Here is an 11,838-nt window from a genome sequence, read left to right as displayed (position 1 = left end):
CAATAAACTTAGAGAATGTTTGGTCTTTCTTCTGCATGAAGAAGATCCAACAATTCCATGAGAAATCATCTACAAATATAACATAATACTTATGCTTGGCAATGGAGGCTATCGAGAAAGGTTCGCACACATCATAATGGATCCTTTCAAGGAAGTCTTGTACTTTACTGTCCCTATCATTGAAGGTAGCTTTTTTTTACTTCCCCAAGATACACCCTTTGCATGTATCATGTTGGTCTAGTGCTCATTTTGGGAGGCTCACGGTAATATATTGCATGATATTCAAAGCACCATGATGAAAATGGCCAAGTCTTCTATGCCATAATTCATTGACATCTCAATTCTTCACCTTCTCTCCTTTTGTGCTCAATGCTAAACAATCTTCCACATCTAATTTTTCGAGGTTCTTCACTCGAACCCCGATCTGCTTCACTTGTCCCATGGTGATATGTCTCAAGAAATCCTTCCCTTTGTTGAATATCACATCATAGCCATGGTTTTCCAACACCGCTATAGAAACTAGGTTCTTCTTCAAACCCGAAACAAACATCACACCCTTGAGCTTGAGAGGGGAGCCAGACCCCCTCTTAAAAGTAATGGTACCAATATCGGTTTCACTGTACCTTCCATCATCTCTCATATCGATGTGAATTTGGAGATCCTTCTCCTCCAAGTCAATGAAAATTTCTTTGTTCCCCGTCATGTGGAATGAGGCACCACTATCCAAATACCACACGCTCCCCATCATTATGATTTCCATGCATGCAATGAGGGTGAAGTCCAAGTTGAATTGTGATGCCAAAGCTTCACCTGTTGCTCCTCTTGAGGACTTCTTTCCTACCTTCTTGTGTGGACACTTTGTTGCACAATGTCCAAGTTCATGATAGTGAAAGCACTTGATTTTGGACAACTCTTTCTTCTTTCCCCCTTGACGATATTATACTTTGGATTGGGATTTCTTCGCTTTACCTTTATTTTTCTTCCAAAACAAGGCATATTTCTCCTCATCCTCACACTTTGATGAGGTCCCATCTATGGTGTTCCATCTTATTTATCCTTGAGCCAGATCTTACCAAATGTTCTCCTAATTTGGTATCTTTTCATTCTCATTTATCGAATCCTGGTAGTTGTGTCAGCTCTCGGGAAGGCCTAGAACTTTTAGGTTTACTAGATAATCATATACATGTTGGGTGTGTGTTATATTCCTTCCATGACTAGTGGGTATGTGTTTAAACTTTTTGGAGTAGAAATCAGTTGGATGAGAAAGAGGCAGTCTATAGTGGCACTTTCAACTAAAGCAAGGAAGCAATTTGGTTGCAGAGATTGTGTTCAAGTATGGGGTTAGTACAACGAGCTACAAGGATATATTGTGATAGCCAAAGTGAAATTTTCTTGGCAAAGAACCACACTTATCATTCAAAGACAAAGAACATTAATGTTCAATATCACTTTGTGAGGGATATGGTTGAGGAAAAAAAGGTGTTCCTCATAAAGGTGGACACTTTGAAGAATGTTTCATATGCATTGAAAAATTTTGTGAGCACTTAGAAGTTTTCTTATTGTAGAGAAACAATGGGAATTGCAAGGTTGGACCAATGACTAAGCTCTCATGTGGCCCCATATGTGGAAAATAAAACAAAAAGTGGGATGATGTTAGGTGTGTGTTATATTCTTTCCACAACTAGTCACATGTGCGGGGGGCGATAGCCTCACCTATTCATTGCGTTGAGTGCAGTAGGGGGTGGTAGCCCCCCTACACGGGGTAGCACCCTGGAATTTTTTTTTGAACCTTATAATAAGTGGGTGAACCTACCTATGGTTTTGTGCATGGTTTTGGGCATGATGGTTTTCTTCCCATGGTATTTAGTAGATTTGATCAAGGGAACTATGGTTATGTTTTAATACAGAGTTAATGGATTGGGGTTTATGAATACTTCGAAATTCATATATATGTATTGTAACAGTGAAAGGAACATAATGAAAAATCAATCCGTTTTTCCGAGTTTTGGGATCCAAGGAAAATCTCTATGTATATTTGTTTTAGGGTCTCGTTGTTGTTTATTTATATTTAAAAATTTGTTTGCAGGTAATTTCTATACAGGGTTAAAACCTACACTAAAACTGTAACTCCAACACTCCCAAGTTCATCACAACAGTGTGTGAACTTGCTCAGGTGTTGTGGGATAGTTTTTCCCTTCTCCATCTTGATACTCTGAAGCTTGTCCTTAAGTTCCAGCTTTCTGTGGTCACTAGTGTTCTGGAACAAATTTTTCAATGCTTGCCACATTCCATACAGAGTCCCTTTCCCATGGAGATTAGAGACAATCAGGTCTTGTACTTTCTCCAATAGGATCCTCCTCACCTTGGCTACACATTTCTTCCATTCTGCTAGATCCTGAGCATCAATTGTTGTCAGTTTTGGGATATCATTATCTACAAATTCCTTCAACCCATTATCTTCCAGCACTGCCTCCATCTAGTCCTTCCAAGCAACACAATTCAGGCCACCATCAAGGTGATACTCGAGTCTTAGTTCATAGAAATCCAACCTGCTAGCTCTAAATAAGCGATCCTACAAATTCAATCCTCCTTCGAAGAAAAATTTGAATTCTCTTCTCTATTTGTGAATCCTGCTTTGATACCATGTAGAAATTACTATGTAGATTCAAAATTGCTCATGTAATTTACTAAAACATAAGACTCAAATCTACTCTACTCATATGTGGAAAGCAATTAACAATCGAGAACACAAATCATAAACATGCATCAAGATTCAACACACATACATAGAGATTTATATAAGGGAAAGCAATTTCTCAAAACCCCTTTCTATATGTATTGCATTAATCAAAGAATAGAGATAAATACACATGCTTTCTCAAACCTGAGTACACCCTTCACTAGTATAATCTATCTCACTACTTCACTGACTGACACTGGCCAAACTCGTAGCTTGTCAAGATCCCTATTTCCTTGCACTGTTCCTTGATGAATTATCCCCTATTAATTAGGAAATTCCTCAATCTGGATTGTGCAGTTCCTTTAGGTTGATCTCTGACTGCATGCACCATATGTACAACTTAGAATAGTTTACAACTGATAATACACTACCCTTGAACTGCTATCTCAACTGGATAACTCGAGTTCTCTGCATGCATCAATTATTTTGGGTTGATTGATTAAGTATCTGGTTGATCACTACAGTGAGTTGAAGTTCCACTTCCACTCTTAGACCTTCCACTAGTTCCTCTTTTAGTTAGAACTAGTTTAACTAATCTTGACAAAATTTAATTGAAAAAGATTGCTTGAATTTAGCAATCAATCACATTGAACTAAACTCAAGTGTCTCCAACTCGAATTAGCTAAGTTAACTAAGTGAAAAGTGCCATGTCACCTTAGTTAAATACCTCCAAGTATTTTGTTGAGATAGAAATTCAAATTTTGATCTAGTTTGAGCAAGGAACATTCAAAACTAGATTTTCTTGTTGCATTTTCAATAATCTAAACAAAAATAATGACATAAAGGAGAATCATAAATCGAAAAATACATAGCTTCAATGAGAGGTGGTCATCTCCCTCTTGAACCAACCTTTAGGAGCCATCACTGTCCATTATCCACTTCTTTCCTTCAATATATATTCATCAACTTCATCAGCAACCAACCCTAATAGAAACTATCACATATAGGGATTCATCCCATGTGCTTAAGCATATTCACATTGACCATGTTAGGGTTTCTAGATTTCATATCTCAAATCTTTGCCATAAACCAGGGTTTCTTTCAAACCCCAACCTCATAACATCCATCAAATCCTAATAATCAAATTGCCTAAGGTTTCCTTCAAACCCTAAAATTCTCTTAGGTATTCTCCATCCTCTCTTGCTTCCATCAACGATGTCTTCATAGAGGTGATCTTCATGACTTTTCTTCAACCCATCTCTGATAACATGTTAATTTTTCTTATGGCTATATTGTTATTTCCTTTAATAATTGTTTTTCTTCATTTACACATTAAATTTACCCCATAGCCTCATAACATTATTCAGATTTACATCACTATTCAATAACATATGAAACTATATAGAAAGAACAATAACATCCTCATTAATGCAATGGAACAAAAAGGAACAATAGAAGAAAATCATTCACACATAAAGACACTAGGATTGGTTGGAGACCACGGCAAAACCCCTTCAAATTCTTCTTCTTATTAGAATGTCATTGAATGATTCAGAAAAAGAGAGTACAATGATCCATATCTTCATCCATACAAATATCCAACAAAATCAACTAAAAAAAACCATGAAATGAACCCAACAATTCTCATACTAAAAACTCTGATTCTAAAGCCTGTAATGAGCTGCCACTACCTACGTTCAACTGCTAAACACTACATGCAATGAGTGAAAACTTTGGATAACTGAAAACCAATATTTAGGTCTCGGTCACATGGAAGAGGAGTCATGCGTGCAACTTGGAGGTTCCATTCACTCCCTTGAACTTTCAATCCAATGACTGTGGTCGAAGTCAACCTTTAGAAAGCCAACAATTGTGATTCTGAAACCCTAGATGCTAGTTGCATGGAGGACATGTTGTGTGTGCAACTGAGATGCTTCGGTCACATGGATGAGCCATCCAACGAGCAACTATGGTCGATTTCTTCCTGTATCATCTGTGACTGAGGCCCAAAACCCTAAAAAAAAGATGCAAGTTTCAGACCTTACAATTTCATCTTTGAGTGAACCCATTCCTCTACGGACGTGCCTCAGACCTATGTGAGCCAAAACCAAGAAAGAGAATTGAAGAGTGTCTCATGATGATGTCCAAATGAGGTAGAGGTAACTTGTGTTTATAGCCTACCAAGGGTGTCCACTTTGCTTTAGGGCCGACTTGATTAAATTTGCACATGTGGGCTTATAATTCAAAAATACACTTTCCCTTTTCTAAATTAGATGATCTTTAGGTTGATTTTGGTCCTCTCAAAAAGATGAATTTAATGAAATCATTATCTCCATCAAATAAGTTGTCCAATGTGAAATTTGACCTTGGTTTCATAATTTAACAAGATACTGGTATTTATGCTCGATTTCCAAATCATCTCCACACCTAAATTTTGAAAAAGTATAAAAAAAATTAGTTCCTAACTAAGTTTTTAAATGAATCTAAATGAATGTGAATGGCTTGATTTATCTCCAAAATCTCTTATATATTTAATAGGACTACATTTTAAAGAACACAAATGAATCTTTGTGGAAAATATTATGGTGAAATTATAAACACTTGTCACAAAAAATTTGGTAGAATGATATGGAAATGAATTGAATGTAAAAATGAATTATAAAATATTAAGGGTTGATTCACCTATTGGATAGAAGAATGATGGACTCACAATGAGATGTTATTATCAAGATAAGCGTGATCTCAATTAAATGCTTTTTAGAATAATTTAATTCCCCAAAAATGATTTTCACCCGCAACTCCTTATGAGGTTTGAACCTCAAATCTAATAGAGAACAAACCCCACTCAAACCAATTAATTTACACATTATAAATAACTTAAATTTTTAATTTTCTAAGTCATATCCTCTTTATTATTTATATATATAATTACTTTTTTTAGAAATTATAAATATAAATAATTATGAATTTATATAATAAAAATTCCTAAATACTAATATTAATTATTATTATTATTATTTATATATATAATTAAAATAAAATTATAGGTTTAATAATATTGTAAAATATTTCTATAATTAATAAATATTTGTATATTTTAAAATCAAAATTATTTTAAATATAAATATTTAATAATTTATTATTTTAAATATATTATTCTAATAAATAATAAAATTAATATATTAGAATTTAATAAAGATAATTAAATTAAATTAAATTTTGGATAAAATGATACAAGTAAAAGTTTTTAACTAAACGGTATGTTGATTATGAATGGCAAAACTCATAATCCATGTTATTCTGTCTATAAAATCATAAACATTATAAAACAAATTTGTTTTTAAATAAAAACTTGTTGGGATATTTAACTTTTAACGAGAAGAATTAAAATTCTAAAAAGTAAAATGATATATATTTTCGAAAAATATACTAACTAGCAATTGTCCCAAAAGGTACAAAGAGAGGCCGATAGGATTATTAAATTAGAATTGTTGAATTTCTCTAGAAGAGATGTTGGTTCAAGTCTAACGAATGAGCATTGAAGCCTGGACACCCCCTCCTGCAGGTTGCAGCTTCTTCAAATCCACTAACAATGAACGGGACTGCAATGCAATGTAATGAATAACAAGAATCAAGTTATTTAAAAACTCTAAAATGTCTGAACACTCGCTATGGAGATGACTGGCTGTTAATTAAACTCATAAAATGTAATGTGAGAGAAAACTAATTTGTAGCTCATGATATTTTGAAATAAAAATTACAATGTGTGATCGTATAAAAAAAATACATTTTCATATATCATATGATAAATGGGAAATCACTATAAATTTGCTACTGTAATTTTTTTTTTTCCAGCCAACCCTAAAACAAGTTTTACTATTTGTTTCATTTCCCATATGAGTAGAAAAATAGATATTGTAACCTTTATAGAGATACAAGGTTCATCTTATTTTACCTTAAATGTATTTCTTTCAAAAACCCAATAAAAAAGGAGTAGTCTACGGAGGCTGTAGAATGGCCCCTTTTCCGGCACCGGCCGGAAAATCGTCCGGCTCCGGCTACCGGAAATCTCTCCCTCTTCCACCACCATCTCTCAGCTCCACCACCACCTTTCTCCGCCACCCTCCCTGACCGCCCTGACATCCCTGACCGATCTGGGAGTAATTCCTGCGACGAGTAATGAGCTGGAATTCAGAGAATTCATACGGGGAGTAATTCCCTCCATTCGAAATTTCCACCCGCGCCCATTCAAGCTCTGATGCTCTGCGCGCACCCCTCTACCACCACCACCAACGTGATGGAAAAATTGATGTCGTACCCGTCCACCTCATTTCTGTCAACCTCAACACGTACAGGGTTTTCATCTGTGCCATACTGTCCAGACCCTCTGCTTCAGTTATGGAACGAAAACCTGCAAGGCCGAGAAAAAATCCTAAAGGGAAGCCAACATGAAGGAGATGAAAAAGAAGGTATCCGCATAGTTCGATCTATCGGTAGTTTCATCTGTAATTTCTATTTGTTTCTGACCAGCGATCTGTAGTGCGCTGATCTATGATTTTTTTGTCCTCTGCGTTATTTTTTGGTTTAATCAGAGAGAACGCTTCGTTCTCGTTCCGGAACGAAGCCTACTTCAGCCCAAGCTTCGATGCCAATGGATTTTGTAAGTCTTGCCCTTCTTTCCTCTGGGTTTTGTAAGTATGCCAATGGATTCATTAGTTATGAGTGCTGATGAAGTAAAGCAAAGTGCGTATGCAGCTTGAGCCGGCTGAGTCAGGGGCAGGGGAAAACATGAATGAAGTATTCGTTTCTATAGAAAAAACGCGTGTTCCGGCTTTGTCCGGGGCAGGGGAAAACATAAATGAAGTATTCGGTTCTATAGAAAAAGCGCGTGTTCGTCTATCCACACCCGATCTCCAATTTGATCCACGTTTTTCCCACATAGGTTTGACACCTTTGAATTCTGGTGATAGTAATACATTAAAACTCTATAATTAGATTCTTTACTTCATTCTGTGACAACTTTTTGGATATATGATTGTAATTGCATTGTGTTTTAGTTTCAAGGAAATAATGACTATGTAACAAATGAAGCACGTTTCATCTCTTTAACTCATATTGCATCCTCAAGGAAGCTTTGGAATCCATATTATTGAAATGAATTCTCTGAATTATGGTTGGAGTCTGTATTCAGAAAGGGCTTCAATTCTTTTACAGGCAGCGGAATTATTAAGGAAACTTCAAGGTTTCTTTGAAATGCTGTTGGTGGAGAAAGTTTATTGCTCTGCAGGGGGAAAGTTTATTTCTCTGCATAAGCGTAGAAGAAGAGATTATTTTGAGGATCCGTTTATAGGTGCTTTAAATTTGATTTTTTTAAATTTAAAGTCAGATATATTAATGTGCTGTAAAGCAAAATCACCGTGACTGGTCTTGAAAATCCAGCTTGGGAAGGTTTGTTACAGCAATTAATGGTTAGACCGATGGAATGATACCAATAAAAACCCCGGGTTTAACATTTTGTTTATCTTTATTTTGCCTCGACTTATCTGTTATTTTTGTTATTTTATAATCGGTTTGTAGCTGTTTACAGAGAGTGTGTAAACATCATTAATTCCTGTGAGACTTGAAGTCATCTTTTGAATGGACAAGTTATGATTGGTTCTATATATTTATGGTCAGAGTTTTCGAGTTGAGTTGTTTTTAATGTGATATTTTAAGAAAAAAAATTGGATTTTTCTAGTTTAATTTCTCTAAAATTTGACAAGAATTTATTGAAATTACAAATTTGATGGGTAACCTCTGTACAATAAAAGTGCTCTAGGGTTTTTCAGGGTGCTGAATTCATATATACAATCAAAAAATTAATTTAAATAACACAAATCAAAATCACTTTAAATTCACCCAAAACTCCAAAAAATCACACTAAAAATAACTCCTTCCAAATAAACTATTAACTTATATTTTTTTTGGAATATCAAAAAATAAACAATTTTTGAATTTTTGAATTCTGCTTATATATTTCTTTTCTAAATTTTATTGAGAAAGTAACACATTTTTTGACAGTAAAAAGGTGAATCCTTCACTTGGAAGTTCTGGTACCATGATTTCCAACGTGTTAAAAAGTGAAGTTCTGGTGTCATGATTTCCAACATGCTCAAAATTTTGCCAATTGATATAATAGAACCAAGGTAATTAAACCCTACCACCAAAACCATTATCCTTTAATTTAATTTATTTAAAATTAAATCTATAACTACCTATCATCGTAATTAATTTATATTTGAATATTCCATTCACATATTATTGATATGCTAATAATATTATTTTTATAATTTATTAATTTATATTAAATTTATTATTATTTTTATAATTCATTAATTTCTCATCTCTTTTTATATGAAATTATTTAATAGGATTGCAGATGTATAATTAAAAAATTTATATTTTATATTAATAAATAAGTAATTAATTTTATTATTGCTAAATATTTTTATTAAATAAATATAAATTTTATTCTTAATAGTAAATCATAAAATTTTGTATTAATCAATAAATATAAAATTATTTATTTTGTATGGTTAAATATTTTTATTAAATAATTAATTAATTAAAACATATAAATGAAATTTAAAATTTTGATATTAATATATAAATATTATTATAAATTTTAAATACATTTGATATTAATATATAAATATTATTATAAATTTTAAATACATTTTATTTCATATTATAGATAGAAGAAAATTATAGTAGGTAATTGTTTTAAGGGAAACTAATCTTCTCACAAAGTTTATATCATCTATCTTAGATCATGTTTTTAAATTATTTCTTAATAGATTTACCCAAAAAAAAGAGAGAGAATTGACAAAGCTAGTTGTGTATGTATCTATTGACATAGAAATATAAAAGGAAACTAACAGCATCCAAACTAAGATGACGGAGAGGGAGGTTGAAACTTCTCTACAAATAACACCCAAAGTGAAAATGGAGGGGGTTGAAACTTCTCTTCTAGAAGCACATCCACATAATTCTTGTTTTTCTTGTCTCTAAGTTGATGTTGAAGAGTGTAAATCATATTTAAGGATAATTGGGTTGTATTGAGATCCATCTAACGCATCCTCTCCCATTGATCGCCCGCCTTCTCAAGAAACTAAGTTACTAAGATCTCAGTTCCAAAAAAACCCTAAACCTAAGTTACTCTCATAAACCTAAGTTACTCAGATTTCAGTTCCAAAAAAACCCTTGCACATTGCTTCTAATCTGCCTTCAAAATTTTGAATTGTGTGTAGGATGTCTTCTTGGCCTACCTTGTTCTTCACCAAGGCTTGCTTGGTTAGAATCTTGACCATCCTATTGATTTTAGCTATTTTGGAGACCTTGGTTTCCTAAAGAAAGATAACCATTTCATGTACTTTGAAATGGGAGGTAGAGAAAGATAACCATTTCATGTACTTTGAAGTTGTAATACATGTGATGGAGGAGCTGGAAGACAAATATGTTTAAGTAAAAAATGGAGAGCCTAATTGAGGCCAAATTTCTCAAGGAGATTAAGGGCAAGATGACATACCCGATTTACTCTCACATGTAGGAAACCAAGGTCTCCAAAATAGCTAAAATCAATAGGATGGTCAAGATTCTAACCAAGCAAGCCTTGGTGAAGAACAAGGTAGGCCAAGAAGACATCCTACACACAATTCAAATTTTTGAAGGCAGATTAGAAGCAATGTGCAAGGGTTTTTTTGGAACTGAAATCTGAGTAACTTAGGTTTATGAGAGTAACTTAGGTTTAGGGTTTTTTTGGAACTGAGATCTTAGTAACTTAGTTTTTTGAGAAGGCAGGCGATCAATGGGAGAGGATGCGTTAGATGGATCTCAATACAACCCAATTATCCTTAAATATGATTTACACTCTTCAACATCAACTTAGAGACAAGAAAAACAAGAATTATGTGGATGTGCTTCTAGAAGAGAAGTTTCAACCCCCTCCATCTTCACTTTGGGTGTTATTTGTAGAGAAGTTTCAACCTCCCTCTCCCTCATCTTAGTTTGGATGCTGTTAGTTTCCTTTTATATTTCTATGTCAATAGATACATACACAACTAGCTTTGTCAATTCTCTCTCTTTTTTTTGGGTAAATCTCTTAAGAAATAATTTAAAAACATGATCTAAGATAGATGATATAAACTTTGTGAGAAGATTAGTTTCCCTTAAAACAATTACCTACTATAATTTTCTTCTATCTATAATATGAAATAAAATGTATTTAAAATTTATAATAATATTTATATATTAATATCAAAATTTTAAATTTCATTTATATGTTTTAATTAATTAATTATTTAATAAAAATATTTAACCATACAAAATAAATAATTTTATATTTATTGATTAATACAAAATTTTATGATTTACTATTAAGAATAAAATTTATATTTATTTAATAAAAATATTTAACAATAATAAAATTAATTACTTATTTATTAATATAAAATATAAATTTTTTAATTATACATCTGCAATCCTATTAAATAATTTCATATAAAAAGAGATGAGAAATTAATGAATTATAAAAATAATAATAAATTTAATATAAATTAATAAATTATAAAAATAATATTATTAGCATATCTGAATGTAAATAATATGTGAATGGAATATTCAAATATAAATTAATTACGATGATAGGTAGTTATAGATTTAATTTTAAATAAATTAAATTAAAGGATAATGGTTTTGGTGGTAGGGTTTAATTACCTTGGTTCTATTATATCAATTGGCAAAATTTTGAGCATGTTGGAAATCATGACACCAGAACTTCACTTTTTAACACGTTGGAAATCATGGTACCAGAACTTCCAAGTGAAGGATTCACTTTTTTACTGTAAAAAATGTGTTACTTTCTCAATAAAATTTAGAAAAGAAATATATAAAGAATTCAAAAATTCAAAATTTTTTGATATTCCAAAAAAAATATAAGTTAATAGTTTATTTGGAAGGAGTTATTTTTAGTGTGATTTTTTGGAGTTTTGGGTGAATTTAAAGTGATTTTGATTTGTGTTATTTAAATTAATTTTTTGATTGTATATATGAATTCAGCACCCTGAAAAACCCTAGAGCATTTTTATTGTACAGAGGTTATCCATCAAATTTGTAATTTC

This window comes from Pinus tabuliformis, chromosome 1_1, assembly GCF_031772625.1.
Source record: "Pinus tabuliformis cultivar Carrire ecotype Pingquan chromosome 1_1, CPIR1, whole genome shotgun sequence".
NCBI lineage: Eukaryota > Viridiplantae > Streptophyta > Pinopsida > Pinales > Pinaceae > Pinus > Pinus tabuliformis.
The sequence above is the reverse complement of the archived record's forward strand: the minus strand, read 5'-3'. Positions refer to the sequence as shown.